The sequence below is a fragment of the Muntiacus reevesi genome, chromosome 2, assembly GCF_963930625.1.
Source record: "Muntiacus reevesi chromosome 2, mMunRee1.1, whole genome shotgun sequence".
In the NCBI taxonomy this organism is placed as follows: Eukaryota; Metazoa; Chordata; class Mammalia; order Artiodactyla; family Cervidae; genus Muntiacus; species Muntiacus reevesi.
In genome coordinates this window covers 38,076,739-38,098,847 of record NC_089250.1, presented here as the reverse complement: position 1 = coordinate 38,098,847, position 22,109 = coordinate 38,076,739, and the positions used below count along the sequence as shown (strand labels likewise).

The window sequence follows — 22,109 nt, the reverse complement described above, 5'->3', positions numbered from 1 at the left end:
GGTGGCCTCAGGATACTTGGGGGGTTGGGGGAGAGGTGGCCAAATAGCCGGACTCAGACTCTGCACATCCAATCTCATCTCTGAGTAACCCAGTAGTAACATCACTCCATTCCCAGGAAGGGCCCGGGAGTACCGCTGACCTAGATGTTTGATTTTTTTCAACTCCACATGGCAGCAAGAGTCAGAAAACAGAAGCCCTTTTATCTGATCTTAATTAAACACAATATGCACAGAGGGGAGCCACTCTGAACAAGGGTGGAAGCAAGGCCAGCTGACTGCAGGGGGAGGATCCCTGATGCAGGAGCTCCTACGTGACTGTCACCCATATGGAAGCTGAGAGCTGGGAGTTCTTTCCTCCCAGGGTTACACTTTTCCACCTTCCTGTCTGAGCTACTCACCAACTCAGACTCGCTCCCAGGGTTCATTAACTATATGCAGCAGCAGGCTGTCTTTCCACCTGCATCATAAGCATACTGAGTGAATAGCACTTCTCTTCCCCATATACTTCCTAGGTCCCCATTATCACCCTGAGTCTAACAAGTGAGCTGTCTGGTTCTGGACCCTCACATGACCTCGCTCCTGCCAGGTCTTGTGTTAATGGTGACCATACTCACACAGCCCCATTCTTCCTTAATCCTTGGACCTGGTGCCAGGAGGAAGCGGCATCCTTCCTTCCTGCTTTGATTCCTTTGCCTATTCTTCTTAGTCTCCCACACGGAGGTTGATCTGAAGTCAGAGCTCAAGTTACTAGAGGGCAGGTTCTTCACTCAGAATGACCTGAGTGTGCCTGCTCCCTCCCTTTCTGCTCCATGTGGGTATCATGTCCATACTGGAGATTGTGCCACCTGGGCTGGCGTGTATTTCCACCAAACTGCCAGAGTTTGGTGTATGGTGTCAGATGCTCACCAAGTTCTTCATTTTGCTATTGTCCCATGTGAGGTGATGCCCCTAGATAGAGTTGGTGTGGTGGTGATTAACCACACCAACATCACCTCCCCCTGGAGAATTTGGGACAAGAATGATGTCACTCGGGCAGACTTTCCCTCATATATCTATGCATAAGCATTGAATTTCAGGTGTGCTTTTTAGGCTTTTTTTTTTTTTTTTTCTTTCAATCTCCTTGGTTACACTCTTGCTACACCCTGCCTGTCTGGCTGGAAACTCAGAAGAAAGACGGGAAATGAGAAACATCCATTCTCCATGCAGTTCTAGCCTCTTCTCTCCAAAGGAAGTTGGCGTGGTCTCACCTGGCTGGGTTTCTATGGGGACAGGTGTGCACTGGGCAGCTTTCAGGGCTGCTTGGGGGAGGAGCCCAGGATGTCACCACTGTCCTCTGGAATCATTTTCTCAGCCTGTGACTGATCCTTTCTGACAACTTCAGATGTGGTAGATGAGGTGCTTACTGGGCAGTTTTGACTTTGAAAAGTGGTCCAAACTCTTTGCAGGCAAAATACAGGCACCTAGAAGATGGCCAGGCTATGTAATAACACAAGGACTTTGACTTTCTAGAGGGACCTGTGTACCCCTAAACTCTTCCCTGACAAGGAAGGGCTCTGAAAATACCTGGGATAAGGGCAGTTAACAGGAATGATTGTGTGGGCTCCAGGACACTGTTTCACAGCTCAGATCAGCGAACACATCCTGGAATCTATGTAAAGGAAAACCATGCCATTCACACTGGGAACTGCACGTGAGGCAGCACTGGATTCTGAAGCTCAGAGTGTTGCTATCCTCTTTGCAGAGACACTTACCCTTAGGTGACCAGCTGTCCCTGGAAACCTAGCTTATTTCTCAGTGTAGCCAACATTTGCAGGTTGTGGCCACCTATAAAGTGTGGGGCCGAGCTCTTCTCAGAGCACAGGATCCAGTGCTTCCTCTGAAGCCTCCCCATCCCACCCTGGGGCCCCTGGCAAAGCCTCCTGGCCACGTCCCTGTCACTTGCCTTTGCATCCCCAGTGCCAGCAGCTGCTTAGCATGGAACAGGACCTTGATACACACTTGTAGAATGAACGCTGTGGGCAAGGTCCTCCAGAGGACAGCCCAGGATCACCAGCTGTCCCAACACTTTCTAGGACCCAGAACTTCAAAACAGAACTCCCTTTCTCTGCAAAAACCCTCCTTTATCCAGACTTCCCTTTCCCTGCCATGCCTACCCCCCACTCCAGGGCCAGTGACACCTGCTTGAGAATTACACACCCCTGGGACCACATCTCCCTTACCATCTCACTAGATGTATGACCTTGAAGATGTGACTTCACACAATAGAGCTTTGATTTTTAGCTTATAAAATGGGAAGAGGAAGACATACCCACCTGGCTTATTTGGAGAATAAATGAAATCCTGATAATGGTAATAAACATCCCATTTAGTGAGACTTACAGTGTCTCAGGCACGTGTCTTACATACATACTTTGATTCTTTTTTTTTGTTCTTTTTTAAAACTTTTTTATTATTTAGTTTTTTGGCTGTGCTAGGTCTTTATTGCTATGTGGGCTTTTCTCTAGTTGCAGCAAGTGGGGGCTACTCTCTAGTTGGGGTGCACAGTCTTCTCATTGCAGTGGCTTCTCTTGTGGAGCACAGGCTCTAGGAGCACAGGGGCTTCAACAGTTGTGTTCCTGGGCTCTGGAGCACAGGCTTAGTAGTTGTGCACACGGGCTTAGTTACTCCATGGCATGTGGGATCCTCCCAGACCAGGGATCGAACCTGTGTCTCCTGCATTGGCAGGTTGATTCTTTACCACTAAGCCACCGGGGAAGCCCTAATTTGATTCTTTCTTTAAGTCCATGTGGCAAGTGTCATTGTTTAACAGATGAGACTGCAGGGCATTAGTAACTCTAATGGGTCATTCTGTGACTAGGAGGTGGTCTGGCTTTGACCTTCACTCTTGCTCCACAGACCTTGGCTGAGATAAAAGATCAACTGCCCAACTGAGGCCGAGTGTTCTTGTCTCTTGTCCCCTCCACAAGTCTGTGACCTCAGGTGCCTTTCACTTCCTCCCTTCCTATCCCCCGTTCCCCATTAATCAACAGCCATCCCTTGGGTGGAGTCAGAAGTGGAGAGATGGGGTCAGTGTTGAGAGGCAATGCCCTTCAACATTCTTTCCTCTTTCTCCCTCAGGCACAGACTGAGACAGAGCTCAATTCTCTAAACACAGTAGTACCAGAGATGTACACCACCCCACAGCTACACCCTGAGACTTTCCTATCACTCTCATTTTGGGATGCTGCCCTGTTTCTGGAGTGACTATCCTGCCATAAATGTGGATGGAAACAGAAGCGGGCCCCCAAACTCAGACTTTCTCCAAACGCTAATGTTCATCTTGCAGTCACATGAAACAGCCACCATGAGACAGCAGGAAAATCCCATCTCTGCAGCTTCAAAACCAAAACAGGGCAGATTTTCCCTGGCAGCATGGGTCCTGACTTCCAGTCAGTTTACCTGAAGCAGGAAAACCTGCCCTTTAGCTTGCATTCTCAGTAAGAGGAAAACAGGAAATTTAGTCTGCAAAAACTTGCGTGCGTGCTAAGTTGCTTCTGTTGCGTCCTATTCTTTGAGACCCCATGGACTGTAGCCCACCAGGCTCCTCTGTCCATGGGGATTCTCCAGGCAAGAATACTGGGTTGGGTTACTGTGCCTCCTCCCGGGGATCTTCCCAACCCAGGGATCAAACCCGCATCTCTTAGGTACCCTGAACTGGCAGGCAGGTTCTTTACCACTAGCACCACCTGGGAAACCCTGCAAAAACATGACCAGCCCCTTATTCTGGTCCCCTGATTCCGAGTAATAAGTGATTACATATTTACATATATTCAGTACCTGATAAACACATAGACGCACCATCTGCCAGCTTCACGTATTCCAGGGTTTCTGTGTAGGTGGGAGTGTAATTTCACCTGGGCCTCAGCATTCATTACCCAGTTCAGGAGTATTTACTCTGGGCATTGCCTCTCAACACTGACTCTGTCTCTCCCCTTCTGACACCCCCATCCAGCCCAGTTATAGGTCCTCCAAATTGGTTGGTTGACTTGATAATGTTTTGCCAGGTGGGAACCCTTGGAATCTCATTGGGAGTTACCAATGGTTTGGATCCCACAGGCTTGCTTGCTAAAGTCCCAACCAGTAAGCACATTCCCCAACCTTTTTATTTTAAAGATGTCAAATTTTCTTATATTTCAGGTAAGCTTTTCATATTTTAATGGGGACATTCTGGAAATAATGACTGAGTTCCTTAGAAATGACTTTGATGACTAATGAGATCATGCAGCCTAAGACTGAGATGCCAGGGGTCTGTGATTCCAGCAAATGGGGAAGGGGGTAGTTTTCTGCCTCCTTGGATTCCGCCTCCATATCCTCTTCCTTCATGATATCCGAACCAGGGATAGCAAAAAATAAACAGTGATACTTGTGAATGGACATTTTACATTGACTTAGGAAGGAAGCTGAAAAGAAGGAAGGAAGGAGATGTCTGGGTGGATAAGGAGCCCCATTCCCAAAGGCACAAAATGTGTGTGGATGGAGCAGGATCAGGGCAGCCTGAGCACTGTCTAGAGACATCTCCCAGGGCACTGCCACGGTCATCATTAGTACTGCTGCTAAGTCTTTAACACATGTCATCCTTCTCTGTCTGAAAAGTTTCCATCATGGATTTAGCCTAAAAGGAAGGTTTAAGCAAAATATGTTCATTCTAAAGGAAGACTAAAAGTAAAAAACTGCTCTTAAACCAGAACACGAGCTGAATGTATGAGGTTTGTTAAACTAGCCAGCTTTCAAGTCGTCACCAGTCGACATTCTTACTGTGCGTGGTTTTTCAGGGTAATCCTATAGGAAGCAGGAGAGGGGCATGGGAGAGTACTAAGTTATCTGTAATTTTTAATTGCTTCAATGTTTATACATTTCAGTATATGTAAAGTGACATTGCTATTGAAATAGATTTTCTCTTTATTAATACTTGTCATTGATCTTTGCGACTGTGACAGGTGAGTTAGGACCACACTGAAGGAAAGGAAGATCCGAGATGTTCTGCTTTTTCCTCTCGGCTGCCTTTCCCATTTCTGAAAATAATTTTGGAAATAAAGCAAATCAAATGCAAATGCTCCCCCATTCCTATGGCACAGAATGTCAGGAAATCCGCTTCGCCAGTCTTTATGCAATATTAACCGCCCACACATAACACATGGGATGTTTATTCCTCACTCTGGCACCGGCTTCCTCCCTTCCATACTGTTTGGAATGTACAATGTGGAGGAGTTGGTGTTACCGGCCTCTGAGAACCTTCTGGTTTCACATTTCTGTAAAGGAACAGTTCTTGTGTTTTCAAGGCAGATTAAAGAATCAATCTGCATTTTAAATGGGCACTGTGGAAGAGAGAAGTGTGTGAAGGGCTTCAGGTGGTTGTGGTTGTGCAGGTTGTGGCGCAGGTTGTGCCAGGGCAGGATGCTCTCCTGACAGGAGGGCCCGCCACTTAGAAGGCAGGTTGTGGAGTCTGGGAGACTGGTTCGAATTCTGAACATGTTCCCTGAGTGAGCTTGGATGGGCTGCCTGTCCTCCCTGAGCCTTAGTTTCTTCATCTGTAAAATGGAGCAGATTATAGCAAGTAGGAACGTGGTGTTTGAGTACTGATGTCCATCAACCACCAGAATGGAAAGATCAGTTCAGGGTCTGGACCCACACGTGACCCTAACAGCTGTGCCCTTGGCAACTTGAAGTCCCGGATAAGGCCGGCTGTGAGTGGCAGGCTCAGCAAGCTCTTGGGCTGTTGGTGTGAAGAGCACATTCAGCCAGCGGAGCTGCTGCCCGGGGCCGCAGAGGGCAGAACGCAGCCTCTATGCTCCGGCTGCCATCTCACCAGTGACTCAGGGGCTCTGATTTATGTTTTCCTTGTTATTGGAATGGACATGCTTTAACTGAACAGCTTGGTCAATTTTGACACCAGAATGTACTTATGGCATCAGTAGAGAACTTGACCAGTACCTCACAAGACCCTTCAGAGTCACTAAGCCTAAGATGAACCATTATCCTGACTTGTATCTGTTTTTGTACTTAATAGAAGTAGAATCATAGAGTCCACACTCTGTGTCCGACTCAGTACCCTGTGTGTGAGGGTCAACCACCCTGATGCACGTAGCTCTAGAGCAGGTCATTATCCTGGCTGTGAAGTCTTCCACTGTGTGATGTGACTGCCATTTACTTATTCCTTGCACTACCGACGGGGCTTTGGCTATTACAAATGGTGCTTCCATGGACATTCTAGTACTTCTGTTTTGTACATAATATACGTTTCTGTTGATACTTAGAAGTGGGATTGCTGGGTCACAGTGCAACTCCACGTTGCTGTTAAACTTCCGTCTTTACTACCAAAAAGTTTAACAAAGTGATTGCATTAATGTATAATTCTACCAACAGTAGATGGGAGTTCCAGTTACTCCACATCTTTGGTAACACTTGGGATTTCCAGTCTTTCATTTTAGTCAGGCTGTACCTCTCTGAGGTATATCTAGAAGGATGCCCTGGCAAGAAGCTTCTTTGGGAACCATCTTCAGGGTCTGCTCTCTTTCTAAATAAAATCTCTATTCCTTGCCCCAACAACTCATCTCAGTATATTAGCATGCTGTGCATGTGAGCTTGGTAACCACTGTTAGTCACTCAGTCGTGTCCGACTCTTTGCAACTCCATGGACTGTAGCCTACCAGGCTTCTCGGTCCATGAGAATTACTAGACAAGAATACTGGAATGGGTTGCCATTTCCTTCTCCAGGGGAGCTTCCTGACCCAGGGATTGAACCCAGGTCTCCTGTATTGCAGGCAGATGCTTTACCATCTGAGCCACCAGGGAAGCCCTCTGGTAACCACAGGGCACATGAAAATGCTGTTGACCCTCCACGTTCCACTGATGGAGAGGGCCATGTACACAGACAGTCTCGAATGCACTCATGTTTGGCTCTTGAAGGGGTCTTGGTACTAGCACAGGAACATAGGTATCTTTACCTTTCAGGAAATCCAAAGTGCTTGAAAGAAAATGCTGGTCTCACCTGGTCCTCTTCTGTCTGGCCCTGCTCCCTGCCTCCTCTTGAGAAAGGCTGGCATCATCTCTTTCATAACAGCCAACACTCACTGAGGACTTGGTGAAGCTGTGGCTGGGCAGTGTTTTATATATATTTTCCATCATCCTCACAGCATCCTCATGATGTAGGTGATATCTTCTTGTCTTCGAGGAGGAAAAACTCACCTCAGGAAGGTCATGTAACAAGTACACAGCCGTGCCACAGGCCTAGGGGGAGGTGGAATTCCAAGACAGGCCTCCTGCTGCCCACCCACCCAGAACTGTGCAGTCCTGCCCCCCAAAACCAACACAAGGTGTGTCCTGAAATCAGAGATCTTGCTGCACTGAGGTGGGTGGTCCACACTGCTCCGCTGCAGTACATGAGAACGATGTTGACATAGCCCAGCCTTCAGTGGTCATATTCCATCAAGTCACTACAAACACCAAAGTAGTGAGGACCAGCCCCTTCCTCCTGGAGGAATGGAGGGTCAGGTTCCTGTGAGGCTTAGGGCACAACATTTTCATCAAAGGATCAATCCAGAATCTTGTTTTATGTGCGTTTCTTTTTAAAAACACCTTCCTTAACACATACCCTTGAGCTGTTAGCATTGAACTCACGGCCGACACCAATGTCTCTTGTGCCTGAATGAAACTCATCTAACATGTGTATTAATATTTTCTCCATCGTGCGCATCCCAGCCTTCATGCACAGGAACCCTAGACTGCACTTCAGCATTGTGCTCAGAGGCAAATGTAAACAGCAACCTCATCCTCATCCCCTCCCAAAGCACAAAAATATAGAGTGTGGCACAATGTAGGCTCAATGGGATGCTTGTTGACAGTTGCCTCACTCAACCTCAGCTGAGAACATGCACGTGCAAATATTGCTTTGGGGGCTGCAAATAAATTTTAGCAAGTAAGCGAATCTGCAAATGCATAATTTGTGAATAATGAGATCAACTGTGTATCTGTTGGTTGATTGATCTAGGGTAAGAATCTTCTTTATTAAGTGCTATGTGCTTGAGCAAACAGTGGTCTCAAGTAAAGTACTGAACTAAGCAGAACGATGGCCATGCCCTCATACTGCTACAGATCACCAAGAGAAAACTTTCTTCCAAAGACCGCAGAGATTGCTGGGAATAGCTGTGCTGTGTCTGCACTGCACAGTCCTTTCAGCTGCGGGGAGGCAGCCTACTTTGGGCTGCTTCACCCAGGAAGGGGGGCCATTTTATCATTTATCCAGAAGGACCATGTGTACCAGTGGTGGCCTCTCAAAGTGCTTCCTGAATGATTTTCTACAAACTTCCCTGGAAACCTATGAGGTCAGCAGGGACAGGTAGCCACGTGCTTGCCTTCCTGTTGGCGATCAAGTGACTTGTTCTAGGATATTCTAACAGTCACTCTTCCGTTGCATGTGGTCCTTTCAAAGCTGACAAAGCAAGGGGTCCTCTGGGCGGTGCCCACCAGCGTAGTGTTTCCTGTAGCCAGTGGGATGGACCAGTGGAGGGTCTAGGCTGCCTGCCAGCTGCCAGCTCAACTCTTTGTTCCATTTGGGGGTTCACTCTTGAGGCTGCCATGCTTTCAACATGACTAGAGAAGCATAGGGTGGTGACAGCAAATGGCTGAGGCTGGCACATGATAAAGTCTCTAACTGATCAATTTCTATCCAGGCCTAGGGTGACATAAACATCTGCCCACAGGTGACCAAAGCCCAGTGTTCCCCACAGAGCTCGGTCATTTTTACATAGGCCTATAGATTCTGAACAAAGTGTCTAATACTACATGGATAAAACTGAACCCCAAACCCCAAGTGACCCCCCTATCCTGCCTGCCTGGTGATTGCTGCTCCCTCCTCCCATGACACCAGCATCCCTGCTGACATCCTACTGCTGCCTGCACAGACACCATGGAGATGCATCCACTCCAGGCCTCCTCCTCTTTCTGCCATCCCTTCTCAGAGTCGTGCAGCTCATGTTAACTTCCCCCTTTCAGAGATGCTCCTGAAGCACCTCTGGGTGTGCCCCACCCCATTTTGCTGTAGCAACATAAAGAACTGAACTTTATCCTGGAGCGACTATGGGAGCATTTCCGGTTGTTTCTGATTGGTGTGTTCTCGTGCCTGAGAATTCTATTTTATTGGTAGAGAAAAGTTGAGACTCGCCTCTTATGGGGTCACGAAGAAGTGGATTCTAGGGTGGTTTTGGTCTTGTATAATCTCAATTAGCTGACCCTCCATGTCCTGACACCCCAAACAAACATGCCATCTAGGGACAAAACCCTTTTTCTTTGTTCCACACACACAGATTCAACAAGAATGCCAGCCTTGTTCTCCCAATCAAATCACCTCTCCAAAGATCCTCCTGCCTAGAAATGTGGAGTCTCCACTTTCTGAGGCTTGTTTCTCCTTGGCTGAGGATCCAAGGGAGTTGCTTGGTGAATTGTCTTTACCAACGGGATACAGCAGAGGTGATACCATGCCAGAGGGGAGCTTAGGGCTGCTTCTGATTATCTCATGGGACACTTTTAGCTGTTATGTGAAGAAACCTAGGCTAGTTCCCTGGAGGAGGACACAACATGTGACCCCAGCTGATAGCCAGTCATCTGTCCAAAGACAGGCCCCTGGCTACTGACAACTGATGAGATACACACAGGGAAGCCTAGCCAACACTGGAAGAACCACCTGGGTAAGCCCTGCCCAAATTGTTGACCCACAGAACCACAGCTAAATAAGTGGTTGCTTGTATAAGCTACTAAAACAGAGGTTCCTCTGTTACACAGCATAAGGTTACTGATGCAGTATCATTCCTTCAGAGCTAAGATCATTAATGGGCCCTGAGGGTGGTTAGTCATCATTACTCAAAGTAGGACTTTAGCAAACTGTAAAGTACTTGTGAAAGGAGAATTCTGTGATCAGCTTTGAAAACCATGCTATTACACTTCCCATACGGAGATTCATGGCCCAAATTTGCATATTAAAAGATTGTGAGAAACCGTGCATTTAGCACATAGTCAGACAATAACTTATAGTTTCTGTAACCGATCAATAGAGGAGCCTTGATTTCCAACCTGAAGACCACAGATCCTCTGAGAAGCCCAAGTGATTGTACTGGGGTCAGGTGTCAACCCGGAGATGGTGGCAGGTGGTCGAGACATCTCTCTGATGGCAACCAGGTGTCCCTATGCTATGGAATAGATGGGGGTGTCTCTGCTCTTGGCTCCTGACCACCTGGAGGCTTCCTTGTACCCGCGGAGGCCGAGGGACAGGCCACCAAGAGGGCACATGAAGAAGCCTCCAGAAAGAACTAAAACAAGACTAGTGCTGCCTCCAGAAGGTGGATGAGCTGCCTGGAAGTCGTTGCCAAAATTCTCTATTTACAGAAAATGGCACTTTGTAAATACCAAGCTGTGCTATTTATGTAGCTGTTTCTAATCAATATATGTGGGAATTCTGTAATTATCACGAGTGCTCTTCAAAGGCTTCTGGAATTGCAGACAAATGAGGGGCACAGATAGAGTCAGCTGAGCCTCGCAAGCCCTCTGCCCCTGGCTCCTGCTCTTTCACGTGGTTTGGCTGCTAGTGAAAGAGCAAAGGGCAGGGCAGGGCCAGGCCAGAGCCGTGACCAGGGTCTGGCCAGATGGCCCCTCTCCTTGGGGCACGGATGGGGGAGTAATGTGGGCAGAAACAAGGCACTCAGGGATCTGGACATGGAGGGATATGAAGGCAGTCCAACAATGACCAGCCCACGCTGGTGCTGGACCCAAGGCTGGTGACACTGCCCTGCAGCATGGCCACAGTCCCAGAGTCCACCCCACAACCCCGGGTCCTCTGGCAGTTTAAGAACTGGAGGTTTCTAGAGCTGTGCCCAGCAAAAAGGCTTTGAAAACTATCAAACACTGCGTCTACTGACCATGCCTGGAGTCACTTCCAAAGTCATCACTCATATCATTGCCATGGAAGGAGACTTCTCCCCCCATCGCCCCCCGACTCAGGAGCCCTGCACCTGGGTCCAACCCCAGCTGTCAATCCTGCGCTCTGTGCCCTGGGCAAGTTGCCTGATTTCTCCATGCCTCAGTTTCCTCACCTGCGAAAAGAGGAAATAATCCCTGTGTCCTAGGTGTTGTGTCATGGGACCCTCTCAGGGTCTTAGTGACCCATCTGCAAAGTGGGAACAAGATTGGCTCCTGCAGGAGAAGCCAATGAACACGCAGCTCTGAGCATCTCATCCTTCATTTCTGTGCGATGTTCCCAGCGCAAGTCTTACATTTGTCAGCCCCCTGGGAGGGGAGGACTACCACCCATCCTGCACTGCTCACTGACAAATCTCTCCATCAATATGTCTTCATTTGATTGAAGCTGAGGTAATTATGTAACATGTCTAAACATGCAACATGTCTAAACATGGTGTCAGCAATTGCTTCTTTGGGCTGTTTATTCTGCCAGACTTCAGTTTGTTCATTTATCTAAAATGGGAGGATTAAGGTGTAAGGTGAGAGGAAGATGCTGGCATGCTCCTCCCACTGTGGGAGACCCGCAGCCAATGTCCGTCTCCCACCCCCAGCCTTTACCTTCATGGCCTGGAGTGGACCAGCTGGATGCCCTGTTTGTGCAGCATGTGTGCACACAAGCCCTGGTGCTCCCTGCCACTTTCCCATGTCAGCATCTTAATGGGAGAGAAGAAATTCCTATCTACTTGTTTGGTTGCCTTTCTGAGCTTCTGGGAGATTCCTGATGCACTTGAACCAGTGCCAGGTATACTGGTGGCTGAAAAAATGACACGAGGCATCAGGGGCCTGTTACCCTGTGACTGACCTTCAACTGAGCAATGAACACTGGGAGACCTTTCTGCTTGGCTCCCACCCTGATGCCCTGGACTCGTGCGCAAGTGACGGACTACAGTGCACGGACCACTGGCAAACTGAGGCTGGAGTTGTCTAGCATCTGGCCCTTTGCCATGAATATTATTTGGGGGCAGTGGTGGCTCTTGGCTCTCTACAAGAGTCCTGTTCCACATATGAAGCAGCTGCCCACTTTTGTTCTGCCCACACTGGTCATGTGACTTGATCTAACCCCAGGGGCCATGGAAATGAGCCTGTTCTCTTGTAATAAGAAGGCACAGAGCCTCAGAAAGTGCCTGTCTGTACCCAAGCCCAGAGCTCAAGCTCCCAACTCCAGCCTGCTGAGTTTCACTTGGGCAATATCGATACTCCTGTGTGTTTCCAGGCAGTACAAGCTCTTCAGAAGGGGCTGAGTCCCAGGAAATTGGACAGTGTCATGGCTGACCAGAGACTGGAGTCCTTTTGTCTTTTACTGCACTAATTGTGGCTCTTGGAATTGGACTGGACCTTGAGAATTTTTTTTTTTTCACTTACAGCTGAAGAGGCCAAAGTATCAGAAAGGCTAGTGACTTTCTCAAGGTCGTAGAGCTGGACAGTGGTAGCCTTGGGACAGACTGGTCCAGCACCACTGCAATCAACACAATAGTGACATCCTCACCAGTCACACTCTTTCTCCTTTGGTGAATGGTGCCATTGCCCATTTATCCCAAAGACAAACAGAGAGAGACCCTCTGCACTCAATTGGTTTGAAGACATTCAAAGCAGCACAGCTCTCCTGCCAGTGTTCAAACACTCTTATCTCGTTATTAGAAAGATCACATGGGAAACATTCCAGTCTCTGCCACATCTCACAGTGCAGGACACCCCTTCCCCTCCCTTCCCACGCTGCATCTTCGTGCCTACACCATCACTAAACCACACAGAGATGAATACACTCACAGAAGAGCTTTTCCCTTCCTATCAGTTTTTATTTTTTTAAAAAAGACGAGGACCAGCTAATTTTATAAGGGAAGACACAGTAAATCATCTCGTTAGTCATCCTGAGTTCTTTCCAGTTTGAACAGACTTCTCTCTGAACTGACTTGTCTATTTACTATAGCAAGGGAGACAAGAGGATTCACTTTTTGCCATTTTTGGTATAGAAAAATCTGGTTCCATTGCCAGCAAAGAGTGGAGCAAAACGTTCAGGCAGTGGCTAGTTAGCGAGTGTTCACACGTGGGAACCAAGACATGTGTAAAAACTGCACAGGGCAGCAAAATAGAGGGTCGATGTGGAATCAGAGGAAGGGGTGCACCCAGGTATCCCAGGTGGGATGAGCTTGAAATGACTGAGGAACACAAGGAAGGTCTGTGGGATGGGAGAGTGCTGGGGGTGAAGAGGGTAGGACATGGATGTGGAGAGGTGGGCAGACCCAGAACATGCAGTCCAATCCCCACATATATCATTAAAGGACTGCCTGGACCACTGTGTGGGACGTGGACATGGGGGGGTGGATCCTGGTCCAGGGGAGGGTGATGGCAGCCTGGACAATGGCCATGCCAGGGAGGATGGAGATGAGATGAGGATGAAGACACAAGTTGGAGGTGGAAAGGCCAGGATGGGCTGATGGAGGTGGGGTAGGAGGGAAAGAAGTTAAGGCTGATTTCTAAGATTCCAGCCTGTGCAATTCAATGGATGGTTTCTGAGATGGCCAACCTAAGGGGCCAGAGGGTTTGTTGTCTTTTAAAAACCCATGGCTCCATTTCAAACTATATTCCAACTCCATATCAATCTACATTCCCTCTTCAATGGAGTGCTGAGTTGCCAAGGAAGAAATTAAACACACTCACACACACTCCTTTATCCAGAATCCCACTTTAAGTAATTGTGCCTAAGATGGTAAAATGTCTTTCCTATTGCCTTTTAAAAGAGGGTTATGGTATCCGTAGATAAGCATCTGTACGTGTCATGTGTGCACTCAGATGGATGTGCACATGAGCCTGGGGATAAAATTGCCCTCTGGAACTTGCCCTCTGCAGAGGAGAGTAATAGGTCTTGCCTCAAGCCAACTCTGTAAAACAGAAAAGAAATGAAGTCATATGAAGCTGGGCCTGTGTCCAGGAGAGGATGAGAGGGCCAGCACAAGCCAAGTTGCTGGTCCTATCACAGTTTCAGATACTGAAAACCACTCTGCTAGCTGCACTCATCCCTCTAGTTCATAGCATTGAGGAAAAGACAGCTTTAACAGTTCAAGAGGAGAAAAAGTAAATCATCAGTCTTCTAATTTTGTATGTAAAATGAGGCCCATCAAAGCACTAATAACATAGCTGACAAGACAGACTCCATGTTTATCTTTGGAATCCACTCCCACGCCAGGAGAGTGCCTTGTATTCTGAGAATGCATCACGAGAGTCCATGAAGAGCATCCCCAGCCACGGGACAAGGATGAGGCCACAGGTGGACCTAATTTGCATTCTTGCTTTGTCATTTCCAGGCAAAAGAGCTTTTCATCAAGAAATCTATTTGCAAACAGCTCCTGGTATTCTTGGGAGTAAGATGAAGCAAGCCTTAGGAAACAAGACTTTCAGAGAGGGTGTCACAGGTGTCCCAGGAGTGGAGGACACCCGTTGGATTAGGAGTTGGGTAGGTGGGTGCCATCTTGGTCCTTGGGCTGACAGTGAGGGGCATATTTGATGGCTGACAGTTTACTCCAAATATCCCCTAAACCAGCTCCTTGGGATCTGGTTCTAAATTCCCCAAAGAAAGAGGGTCACTTATTGAAAGGGCAAGTTATCTTTGGGGTTCCTTAAGATTCCTTAAGTGTGAGAATAAGAGAGGACTAGCAATGGGAACAGTTCTGGAAACTCTTCAGGAGCCTCTGAAGAGGGTGAGAAGCTCTCGGGATCTCAGGGAAGCGGGGGTGGGGAGAGATGTGGCAGAAGAATCCTGGCTCCTTCCTCACTGTGCCCCCCAGGGTGAATGGGCTTAGCCAAAGCTACACCCCAAACCCCACCTCTGCCCACTCCTTAACTGAGAACACATTTGGGTGGTTTTCATACTCAGGCACCAGCTTCAGCTGCTGAAATAACATCTCAGCAGACAGAGGCCAATGCTTCAGGGAAAGAACACTGTGATTGTCACCAATGACGTGTTTGTTCAGATGCTACATATTGGACCACATGTTCAGAAAGGACTCTGAGTCCTTGTGAAACTGGGAAACAGACACAGCTCTGTAGGGGCTACAGACATAGCTCCCTGGGGCTCTGCAAAGCCCAAGCTGCCTGGCAGCACCAACATCGTGGAGACAGGCATGTAACTGGAGTCGGTGGTTTCAGAGGAAAGATACTGTAAAATTGTAGTCAGTATAGAATATTGTTCACATTGGGACATTGGCAATGTCATCTCAGAGGAACACATAAATTAACTTTGCCTTGTAGGTAACAAAATAAAGAAAAACAAAATAGAGTGGGGACGAGTGGACCAATAATAATAAATTACTATCAATAACGATAAACTATTGATAGATAAATAAGATGAAGAGAAGCATACAGTAGGCTGCAAGTGTCTGGTCCTGCTAGGTAAATATTTGGTATCTAAGCAATGTGCCTGCTCTCTCCCATCACCAGTTGGGGCTCCTCATTAGATCAAAGGTAACACTGTCTGCTCCAAGCTCATTCTCTAAGCTTCTCTCTGTTGCACTGGGTTCAAAATGTGAATCAAAGAGACAGTAGATGAACACATGTAGCATCTGTCCAGAAGGGGCTGGATTCTTATAATTTTGCATCTTCTATAGCCTCATGGGTTTTAGAGAGAGAACAGATGTGCATAATAATAATGGTTGTTGTTTACTCAGTTTGTGTGTGACTGTTTGGTGACCCCATGGGCTGCAGTCCACCAGGCTCCTCTGTCCATGGGATTCTCCAGGCAAGAATACTGGAGTGGGTTGCCATTTCCACCTGTGAAGATCTTCCCGACTCAGGGATCGAACCTGCATCTCCTGCATTGGCAGGCGGATTCTTCACTGCTGAGCCATGAGGGAACTTCAACAATAATGGTAGGTAGTATCTATTAAGCCTTTACCCTAGAAGCAGAACTAGATTCCAGGATTCTAGTGCAAGTCTTATAGCTGGGAGTGGGGAGTCTCAGAAAGTGACCCCCCCACCCCATCCAGAAAAGAGCAGGAAAATAGATTGGGGAGGAATGGTGCTGCTGATCCAGATGTGTTATCCGTAAGATGCTAGAGAGGCACCTGCTGGGGCACCTGGGAGAGACAGGGCTGAATGTGTTTCCATGTGTACATCTGAGGCATAAGGGAACCAAGGTATTTATCCATCAACCCCTCTCTGACTGAGGGCTACTTCTGGGGCTGATGATTTCCTGGTACTTCTGGGCTGCCCTGCATTCTGGCAGAATGGGCTCTGGGGGTCAGCAAAAGCCTGGAGTCATACGAGCTGGGAACTGGGATTCAGGCAGGCACACCAAGATGTAAATACTAAGTGGGCACAGGGGAGCCTTATCCCAGCAGTGCCAGATACTCTACCAAGAACTCTGCCCACATGCCTTCATATGTTCCTGAAAGCAGCCAGATTCACCTCCAGTGACTGACGGGGAAACTGAGGCTTGATCAGGCAAAGCAGATCGTCCATGGCTATGCACCTAATCAGTGGAAAAGCCAGGACTGACACTCAGGTGGGTTTCACTCAAAGGGTATGCTTTAAACCACCACCAGGCTTTATATTCAGCTTGAGGTCCTGGGGAACCAACCACTGGCCAACCTGTGTGCAGCTCATGGGGCCTGATGGTCAGACTCTGGCTGTCTGAACTGGGTCTCACGCAAGGAGAGGAGTCAGTAACTTTAGATCTTTCGAAACGTAATTTACCCTCTTTGTGCTAATCTTCTCTGGACACCAGTTTTAGCTTTGTGTTGACACTGACAAATTAAGGACATGCTCAGCACTTTTGCAAAAGTAAACAGGAAATTCCACAAGCTCTTCTAATCATTTTTCTCTTCCAGGGTGAAATCCCTTAACGCAACACGTCTGCCTGGCCAGAGAGTTGTTGGCAGGACCTTGCTGACCAGATCCTGTGGGTCCCTTCATATGTCGAAACCCCTGTGGCAGCTTCTCTCTAAGGACCCTGGCCTTGGAGCTATAGAAAGGCCTCTGGGCCCCCCTGTCCTGGTGTTCATGAGGCTGGGGCTGGCTCCCAGTGGGTCTGAGTCTGGTCCTTGTGGTGGGCTAAGCGCAGGTGAGCCACCCTTAGAGAGATGTAGGGTAGGGAGAAGGTGAGGACCAAAACACCTAACATTTCTTGAGCATCTACTACGCACTCCCACTTTATAGATGGGGAAATCGAGGCCAGAAGTTCTGTGACTTGTTCCAAAGCTCCTAGCACTTTGGTGATACACAAGCTCTCCTGCTCCTAATCTGGGTATCCTTCTCTCTCATCAAACATCTCATCTTGCAACAAAGGTTTATTGTCTAGCTCAGAGAACTATAGTCAATATCTTATAATAACCTATAAGGGAAAATAATTTGAAAAATAATATATGTGTATATGTAAAACTGGATCACCTTGCCGTGCACCTGAAATATTGTAAGCCAACTATAATATATATTAAGAAAAAAGAAGCCTATACATATACATAACCCCTGCCCTCCCCCCGCCCACCGCTCCCCCCACCCCGCCCCCCACCAAATCCCATCTTGGTAGCCTGGTGGCTTATAAGTGACTTCTACGCATCCTGTGTGTGTGAGTTGCTAAACCCAGGCCATCGCTCTGATGCCAGGGTAAAGGAATAGCGCCTCTTTCCTGGAGACCTTTTTCCCCAGCCACCTCTGCTTTGTGATTTTTGAGTTGACAATGCAAGCAAAAGGAGGGATGATGCTCAGTTAGAATCTCTAGGTCTTCTAGGGGAACTCCTTGCCATGCATGCATGCTCAGTTGCTCAGTTGGGTCCAACTCTTTGCAACCCTATATGGACTGTTCCCTGCCTACGGGATTTTCTAGGTAAGAATACTAGAGTGGGTTTCCATTTCCTCCCGAGGCTACTTAGATTTATATTAATGAGAATAAAATAAAATTTAAAATCAGACTAACCTCTCAGTCAGACTAACCAAGTTTCAAGGGCTCAGTAGCTCACATGGCCAGCAACTCCTTTACAGGACTGAGCAGAGAGGCAACAACTTCATCAGCATTAGAAGGTTTGATGAGATAGCACTTTTCTATAGACTTAGAGTTCAGTCTCAGAGCAAAAAAGGAAAGGAATGACCTTGGAGAAACAAAAATCACCCCCGGGGCTGAGGTGAAGCTTTGATGTACAAAGCTGCCTCTCCAAGTAGGGGTGGGGGCAAGAAGGGCCCGCTCCACATCCTACTGGCACCCTGGCCCCTCCAACCACTGAGAACTGGCTTGTGCATCAATTAGTTTATTCTTTGGCTCTTAACAAAAGCACTCTGAGCCCCAGGGAGGGGAGAGAATCCAAGGACACCATTCCTTAAGATATTATAATTAAACAGATGACTGGAAGCAGCCAAGGCCCCAGGGAAAAGACATCTGTCCAGGTCCAGTAAGGCTCCTTCCAGAGCCCCTCCCCCAGGACTGAAAGGGGACTGGAGCTTGGAGGAGGCAGGGAGAGGAGGGGAGTTCTCCCCACCTGGGATGGGCTCTCCCCGTTCTTCAGGAGCAAGTCAAAATTAGCTTTCACCCTGCTCCAGGTGGGGGTGAAATTGGAGTTGGAATTCAGGCTGCAAAGCCAAGACTTCCTTTGGGATCTGCCTGCCCTCCTGTGCTTCAATCATCCCCACTAAAGAAGACCTGACTGAGGGTATCCTGATCAACATTAGAACAGACTGTGAAACAAGTTCTCAGACAAGTGTGTTTCCCTGGGGATATTCACTGTTGACAGAAGTTTGCAGATGACGGATTTCCACTCTACCAGGAGCTTCCCAGGTGGCTCAGTGGGTAAAGAACCTGCCTGCAATGCCCGAGATATGGGTTCAATTCCTGGGTTGGGTAAATCTCCTGGAGGAGGGCACAGCAATCCACTCCAGTATTCTTGCCTAGATAAGAATCCCATGGACAGAGGAACCTGGCAGGCTACAGTCACAGTCATACATGACTCAGCACAGCACAGCACAAGGAACCCCTAGGTAAAGAAAGTAGGAAGGAATCTTTGTCTAGTGGAATCTCAGGCCTGAAGGTTTCTGATGGCCTCAAAACCTGGAAGAGCCAAGGAAAATTAAAGTCACAGTGTGGGCAAAGTTTAACCAGAAATGGCTGCTTGATTTCCACAAAGCTCACAAAAAGGAGGGAAGTATAAAAAAAGAAAGGCAAGCTTGGACAGGGAAGATTAAAGTGTAGTTTCAGGGAGTCAGAGCACCTGTGACCACGGGCCAGCACCAGGCCAAGGGCAGGGTCCGTGCAGAAAGCCTCCCATGAAAAGCAAACTCACGAGGTCTATGTGCGACGGGGTGTGTGAGCTTAGATGTGAAGCTTAATCAGGTTTTGAGACACATGCTAAAAGGCCTGGGTGCTCTGGTGGAGATCCCAAATCACTGTCATCTGGCCCCTGGGGTCCTCTCTCTGGGGCGGCCTGGGTGACAGGACACAGCTCTGGGACTCTCCCGAAGAGGGCCTGCCACCCCTCACTGGAAGAGGCCAGATGATGTAAACACCCGTTTACGATGCCCTGAGGGGTGTTCATCAGGGTAACTGGGACCCCTAGCCGCACGGCCCTGAGCCATCCTCTGGCCTTCCTGAACCTCTGTGCCCAGACAGTGGAGAAGAGTGCTCTGAGTTGCCCCTGGCTATGCCTAACTCTATTCCCCAGGCAAGGAGGGACTACATACAAGCCAGTGACTGAGTCACCGACTGGGGCCTCCCACCCTCCAGACCATAGTTTCCACTCCCTCTAGATCCTGAACTCCAGGGTCTAAACCTTCCAGGTTTCTGCTTCCTGCCTGGAACCCCCTTCCTTCTTCTCCTTTGGAAAATGCCTGCCCACTCTTCAAACCCACTCCACTGTTGGAGCCTTCATTTCACTCCTCCTGCCCTGGGGGGGGACAATGGCTGCAGTCACATACAGCGGGAGCCATCCAGGGGGGATCTGCTTCCAATACAGTGGGCTCCTGCAGAACAATACAGTGAGCTGTGACCAGATTGCTAGAAGGGTCCAGCCCGGTGCCACCATCCTGCAGGGGCTCAGAGATGCTTCCCAGAAGGCGGAAAGCAGGATTCTGTATGTAGCTCCTACAGCCCTGACTCATGCATTTAACTGTTTCCCACCAGCGACCGGGATGGCTCAGGTTAGCCCTGGCAGCCTTTCCTACACCCAACGACGTAATCTGACAATTCTTGAGCTCCAGGTGTGCTGGGTACCATGATGGGTGGAGCTTGTCCCAGTGCTGAACAAGTCGGGACTGAGGAGCTTTTGTTTTGTAATGTGCCAGACAATACACGAGGGTTTCTTGTGAGGCTCATGTGACCCTGCGGTGGAGGTTGGGTGGGGGGGGGTGCGGGTGGGGGGGTCATATTCCTGAGGTTGGACAACACAAACTTGTTCTCTGACCCTGGGGAGGCCACCAGCAGGTCCAGCCTAACTAAATGCAGCAGAGGGGCTCCTCCTCCCCCCGGACTGGGACCCCTGCCCTGCATCACCTGCCTGCATGTGGATCCCCCAGGCAGCAGGTTGGGCCTCTCCACAGGGGTCTCCTGCCTCTGAGAGGCAGGTTGGGGAGGAAGCCTGAGTGGGCCTTGGCCGCAGACACAGGCTGTTTGGGTGGAGAATTCTGGAATTCAAGGTGCTGGAGCGTGGTCTTCAAGGAATACTGACTTTGGCCCCTAGGCTCCTTGCCCTGTTGTTTCCACAATGCAGGGCGGAGGGCAGGGCAGGCTGTGGGATAAGAGACCAGTAATGACAAAGTGTGAGGCTTCAGGCTTATATCCACTCCTCTAGGCAAGGGGGAAAAAAAAAGTACCTTTAAGCAAAAGCCTGAATTATCCTGCTTTGTCTACTCAGCTTTCCTGTCTGCCTGGGAACTCACTGCCCCAGATGGCAGAGGCCTTACAGGGCCCTTGGCTCATGAAGGACAAGGCAACGTACCCTCCTCTGCCTTCAGCTGGGTTCAGAGGATCCCGGGGCCAGAGGGAGTGGAGGAGGGAGGAAGGGCCCTGCCTTTGGCTGCGACAACACCCCTTGGGAGACAGAAGCTTGTGCTGTTTGGGCTGAGAGTGGAAACCTCATCTCTCAGCTGTCAAGGCATCAGGGCGCCGAGGCGGCCGGGAGTCCCAAGTCTGATGGAGTGCCTAGGTCTTCTCAGCCTAACAATAGGGAAGGCTCTCTGGTGCTGGGATGGCAGCTAGCATCCATAGTAACTGTTCTGTGCCTGTGACTCTCCTGATGGGCAGGAAGGCTGCAGAGGTTGCTTTATCATTTGGGGCCCCTCGAGCCTTTTTTAAGTGGAGGGTTTAGAGGGGTTGGGGTAAGTGGGGAAAGACTTGTAGAGTTGACAGCTTTCATCAGGAAAGGAGTCATGCTTAGGCAGCTTATTGGGCCAGAGGGTAAATGTACTGCCAGAAGTCACACACAAAGCAAGGAGAGTAGAACCGGGCTTCACCCCACATCTGGTCTGACTCCAGAGCCAGTAGTGTGGATGGAAAAATAAGGTCTCTGTCCCCTCCCCTGGGTTATGGTGGGCTTGTGACTGCAACAGAGGCTGACAGAAATGACTCGTGTGACTTCAGAGGCTGTGCCACTCAGACCATGGGCTTCCTCCTTGTCACCACAACCCTCCCTCTGCAAGCCCTGGGCTGCCACCTGGAGCCATGCTGGAGAGGCTACACAGAGGTGCTCCAGTTGACAGTCCCAGTTGGTCTAGTCCTCCAGACACTGCAGCCCAGACACCAGACATGGGAGTGGATGAGCCTTCTTCAAAGTGTCCTCCAGCAGCCTTGGCTCCAGTCCTAGCCATCAGCGTTACCACCAGTCATCAAATCTCCCATCCTGGGCCCTGGATCCTGGGATGCAGCACCCACCTCTGTGCCCTTTCTGAACTATTGATCCCTGGAACTGATGAGTGACAGGATGTGGTTATTTGATATGTCACCCAATTCAGAGAATGTTTCACAGCAATAAATAACCAGAATGGAATCAAGAGCATCCAGGCAGAGCCTGTGCCATGGAAACAGGAAAGAGCACTGATGTATCTAGTGGAAAATGTGTACTGAGTCTTACTAGTTTTGCAGCTACTTCTTC

At 48.9% G+C, this 22,109-nt stretch overlaps 1 protein-coding gene across 1 annotated transcript in view; it reads right to left on the bottom strand.

Moving 5' to 3' along the window:
* The window catches only part of SLC24A3 (solute carrier family 24 member 3), a 426,143-nt gene that overhangs the window by 137,584 nt on the left and 266,450 nt on the right, over nt 1-22,109 (bottom strand). The gene's annotated exons all lie outside the window — the stretch shown is intronic.